The sequence below is a fragment of the Aplysia californica genome, unplaced genomic scaffold (assembly GCF_000002075.1).
Source record: "Aplysia californica isolate F4 #8 unplaced genomic scaffold, AplCal3.0 scaffold00044, whole genome shotgun sequence".
NCBI lineage: Eukaryota > Metazoa > Mollusca > Gastropoda > Aplysiida > Aplysiidae > Aplysia > Aplysia californica.
Window position 1 is genome coordinate 1713949 of NW_004797314.1, and position 5370 is coordinate 1719318.

Genomic DNA, 5370 nt, shown 5'->3' on the forward strand with positions numbered 1-5370 from the left:
CGCTTATATGACCTATTTTTTGCCAAGCGTCGTGAAACTCTTACTAAAACTTAACCTTTGGGTTGAAAACGGAAACTGGACCATTTGAAGGAACAGGAGTATCGTGTCATTGGTCTTGAAGTCAAAATAGTATTTCAAGGGCGGTAACTATGAATAATATTATTAAAACGCTTATATCCCTTGGAAATATTTCTACATTCTGCAATATTATTCAGCCGGTAAATCTACGCAAAAACTGCATCCATGAGTGGCTTATCATTAATTTAGATGTGTGTGTGTGTGTGTGTGTGTGTGTGTGTGTGTGTGTGTGTGTGTGTGTGTGTGTGTGTGTGTGCATGAATGTTAATATTTTTTCAGTAAATGTGTTGCTTTAAAAAAAAGAACCAAGATGTACATTAGAATACTCACCAGGGGCATACAGTTTGGTGACCGTGTCACATGACTTCTGCTCCATGGACGACACCGGAAGCAGGCATGACGCTGTAACCAGGCAACAGAAGAGTAGATGCACTGCAAACATCCTCGTTCCGTAGGATCGGAGTCCACTGTCAAAAGTCGAAGATAATCCACAAGCAGACACCATCGTTCTTGTTTTTTCTCTCTCGTTTTGCTTATCTGAAAGATAGTTTTCTCTCTTTTTTATACAGAAACGGTAATCTCTGTCGATTACAAAAAGTACTTTCTTTATAATTTCTTTCAGAGATACCTTTCTAAAAAGTTTTCTTTGTATTTCTCAGACGTGGTATTCTCATTCGCGTCTTGAAAAGAGATAAGCAACAGGCTCCTGCCAGCGCACTAGAGGTGAGCGGCGGTGAATGCAACTACCCGGGGTAGCCCTGGAAGAACAACAGTATACCTGACCAGCTGACCAATACACGTGCCCCGCGCTCAAGGGGATCAATCAGAGCCGGTCACACAGGCGAGCGAGCACCGCAGTAGCCTGCTACGTACACACACTCACGCGCGCGCGCTCACGCTTAGCCTCTTGTCTCTTTTCGGGCTTCACCTCAAGTTGTGTGTGTACTGTTCCTATCCACAAAAGACAGAATACCTTCGCAGCTTTTCTTGACTCGCCTCCAAAGATTCCCTGTGAGTTTTACAGTGTGTGATAATTTTCTGTTCACCACAATCTACAAAACAAGAATGAGTCAGCTGTCCTGTTCAGCTCCAATGCCGAGAGCTAGATGACTGTTGCCAGGCCGTTCGAAAGCCAAACTAAAGAACAAACAGTTGTAAGTGACTCTTAAAAACACAAAGTAAAAATTACAAAGTGTTGTCTGCCTCCAGCTGAGAAACGCGTTACATGCGCACGGCTATCCCAGTAGAAGCGAGCACCCAATTGGATAACAGTAAACAAATCGACTCCGGTTATTCTTATCCACACACGTACGGAAATATCTTTGGCCTGTTCCCGACAGCTAGGGAGGCAGTTGTGCTGTTGCTGGGTGATGAGAGAAGCCGATACTATCGTCGGCCTTTTCCGTTCTCTTTGATATTCACGTAGAAGCGATCGAATTCCTGTGAAAGAGATAAAAAAACAAAATGCAAATTAAGTAAGCTCTCGGATTAATAAATATGCTTCGTTACACCTTTTTAATCCACAAGTACGCGTACATTGGGGCGCCGTAATATGTATGTGCCTCGCAACGTCGCACCTCCATCGGATAAAACAAAGAATGAGCTGTGCCGTGTCGAGCTCGGAATGTTTAGATCGTGTCTAAAAGCATGCGTCTGCATAATAATAACACTGCATACTGAATACATGTAGTCGTTTTACTTCTTGTTTTTAACTGTGGCTTGTTAAAATCCATTTATTTTTAATAGCCCATTAAAATCGACTGAAACAAATTAAAAAACAAAAACAGGTAATGTTTGATGGACAGCCTGACACGAGCAGGGACCCTAACAGAGAGGTAATATACGAGATTATCTGGTTTGGAGACAGACAGACAGACAGACAGACAGACAGACAGACAGACAGACAGACAGACAGACAGTAAGACAGTAAGACAGACAGTAAGACAGACAGACAGACGGACGGACAGACGGACGGACGGATAGATGGATGGATGGCCGGATGGACGGAAAGATGGGTCGATTGATGGATGGACGGATGGATGGATGGACGGGTGAAGATAGACATGGAGAGCGATAAATAAAGAAAGAGAACGAGACAGAGAGAGAAAGAGAGAGAGAGAAAGATAGAGAGGGAGAGAGAGAGAGAGAGAGAGAGAGAGAGAGAGAGAGAGAGAGAGAAAGAGAGAGACAGAGAGAGAGGGAGATTGGTGGAGGCGGAAGCGACTGAATTAAGCTATAATTTTGTTTTAAATGGGCAGTGGGTTTCACTGTCAACACTTAGTATCCCTACTGACACAATGTAAGCTAAGCAGAACGGGGTCTGGTTAATCTCTGATTGGACAAGGCTGGGTTGGGTGGGGTACGTCCCAGCAAAAAAAAAAAAAAAAAATCTTGAAAAATGTGTCTCCCGAGATGGAACCGGACTCAAACCTTTAGCGAGCTAGACACGTATGGTGGGGTTTGGAGGGGGGGGGGGGGTTAACAATTACACAACAGATTGACGACATACTACTTAGTGATTAGTGATTTAGTTTCAGTAAGTGTTTTACGGCACTTGCAACACAATAAGGTCAAAAAAGTGCAGAAGATTAGAGGTGTTACAAGAGAGTAACCAACACAAAAAAGGAGGGGAGATAAAGACGATAGATGTTTGATAGGAAAGAAGAAGAAAACCATTCCAGAGCACCCGCCAACCACCCACTGTGATTAGTGTGAGACTCCGCCATGCGTCAATTTGAAAAGCGGCGTGTATGGCAGAGTCTTACACTCAGCAGTGGAGATGTCAGTGGAGAAAAGTCTTAAACAAGATCACGTTTACATAAGGTGGCAGTCGACAGCTGCTACGGCAGCCGAAAGATCGCCTCGTGTAAACACAGTGAGGTGTCAGGCGAGTCTTTGTCGGGTAATTAAGGAGCACATTGATCAACCCTATTATTGTCTGGTGAGTGGCGAGTTCAAAGTCGTTGACGACAAGTATCCCGAAAGCTCCAGAACACGTAAACAGCCCGCAAGTAGAAAAAAGAGACATGTTACGGGCAACCAAATATTTACGCGCTTTACTTCAAGTTAAGCTGTTGATGAAGACGTTAAAATTTTGCATAGCACCTTTTTTTTTTGGGGGGGGGGGTAATTTTCTATTCGTTTACGGTGTTAGCACGCGCTTGGGTGCTCAGTTATGGGACATTCTACCTTGTCTAATTTGGCTGGTTTGTTCACAATAAGAGCATCCGAGCACAGAGTTGATTTGCCAAACACGATAGCCGGTGTCTTCTTCAGATCTGGCACTTCGTCACGATGATGATGTTCAAACAAATGGATTGACATTTTGAGGCAAAGTAAGCCCTTATCAGTTTCGAAGTACTCAAATATCTGACACTCGGCCCGCCCTCAAGCCTAACTGAACAAAATTTCAGCGTGTGAGTACTATCGACACGTAATGGGTTACCCCTGGCAACCGTTGCACTGCACGCCACAGGCCAAAGCTATAAAAGAAAACATCATCCAGAAAAAAAATTGAGTTGCATCAAAGATCGGGTGGTTTACTCTACAGTCTGAGATATAATAATAACAAACCACATGCAACAGCGGCAGAGCATACTTCTATGCTATTGTGCTTCAGACAGCAAACCTATTTATCAGGCATTAAAGGAGTGGAAACAAATATTGCTATTTTTTTTTTTTAAACTGTACCTGAGAAAGAAGACAAAACGCTTTTATCAGCGGGTTGCTTTCACGTCATCGAGAACAGACATATATTTGTGCACTCTTCTTTGCGGTGTGTTTCATTCAGCAGTACACAATATTCTACAGCTAGAAACCATACGAAAACACCCTCAGTTCTATATTTCATCAATGTGAAGTATGCGTGGAGAGAGGCATGCACATCCACTATGAATTTTGCTTTCCATTTTACTTTTACTTTTAATGACCGCCCTATACTGATTTTCCTATGCATTATATCTGACGTATGGGTCTTCCAAAACACTTCTATGCCTGCTCCCAGGGACCTTCAACATGAAAGCTTTCTTTTAGGTAAAGAATAAAAATCAGAAAAGAAAGGAAACGAACGAGTGGAAGCACTCCACCAACAAGCCGATAATGAACTATTCTACATTGAAACACAGCGAGCGGCAAAAGCAAAACAGAATATTTTCAAATACCTAAGCAAAACGTAAATGGGTCTAAAAAGAAGGCCACAAAAACTGGTGCAGAAAGAAAGCCATCGGGTGGAATCACGAAACTGACAGGCTGACAACTGGAGCAAAAACAACATGTTCCCAAACATTTCCAGGCAGGAGGAAACAAAACTTTAATGCTGGGTCCTTAAGAGAATCACAAAAAAACAAATTGTGGGGTAAAAGAATATTTGAATGTGGATTCAATTTTAGTAGCATTCTGTGAAAAAAAGGTCAACAGCGGTTGGTAGCCGAAAGCGGACTACAAAAAGCAAACTTTCGTCAGGATTTGAAAACTAGTATAAAGCAAGCCTTTTTTAAAGTCCATCCAAGCGAATTTCAGAAATAGAAGAGCACGGTGTACTGGAAAGCCAACCCAGTTACCATGAAATCTCCGAGGCTTAAGGACAACAGAATAATAACGGCTCTAAAAGAAGGTCACTAGAAACAGGTTAAGATGGAAAGCTGACGTAGAGAATCATTTGATTGACGGGACGGTAATGGACCAGTTGACCCATTTTCTTGGGACTGTGAACGACACCATCACCACGACCCGTCCCCAAACAACAATAGCAGCGACAGTAGTATCAGCATTAACAACAACAACAACAACAACAACAACAACAACAACAGCAATATTAAAGGCAACAACAAAAACAACATATTGACTCCCCCGAAGGTTGATCATAAAGAACCAAAAAGAAGAAGAAAAGAAAACCTAAAATAAAGCAAGGGAGTGGGGCTGGATTACTCAATAGCCAGGCTTGTAATGCAGTGGTCCGGGGCGAGGCACCGCCCTAGGCTGGCAGTAAAACAATTCATGTCAGTATTTGCCAGATTCGCTCCCCGCTGGCGGATTTTGAGCAGGCGTCGCAGGGAAGTCCAGAGGCATTAGCGGGGACTGGCGCTAAATGAGATGGTTTTAGCGCTCTGAATGGAAAATATTAAGTCTTGTTTTGTGTGGGTCACGGAATGCTCTGTCTATTGATTTGCGTGAATTCGGCGCTTGGGAAGGGGCGACAGGGACGGGAAAGAGGAGAATACAAGAGGGCGGAACATGTTTGTCAGAGGGAAACACTTTCTCTCGTCGCGAGCATCTGCTCCTTCCCTGAACAGT

The 5370-nt window shown here is 43.3% G+C and overlaps 1 long non-coding RNA gene across 1 annotated transcript in view; it reads right to left on the reverse strand.

The window, feature by feature from the left end:
* Positions 1-614: 614 nt before the first annotated feature.
* Positions 615-5370, reverse strand: part of LOC101845223 — a 57690-nt gene continuing 52934 nt past the window's right edge. The window contains exon 3 of the long non-coding RNA XR_004858227.1: positions 615-1518. This is a non-coding gene — a long non-coding RNA (uncharacterized LOC101845223). The remainder of the gene's footprint in view (positions 1519-5370) is intronic.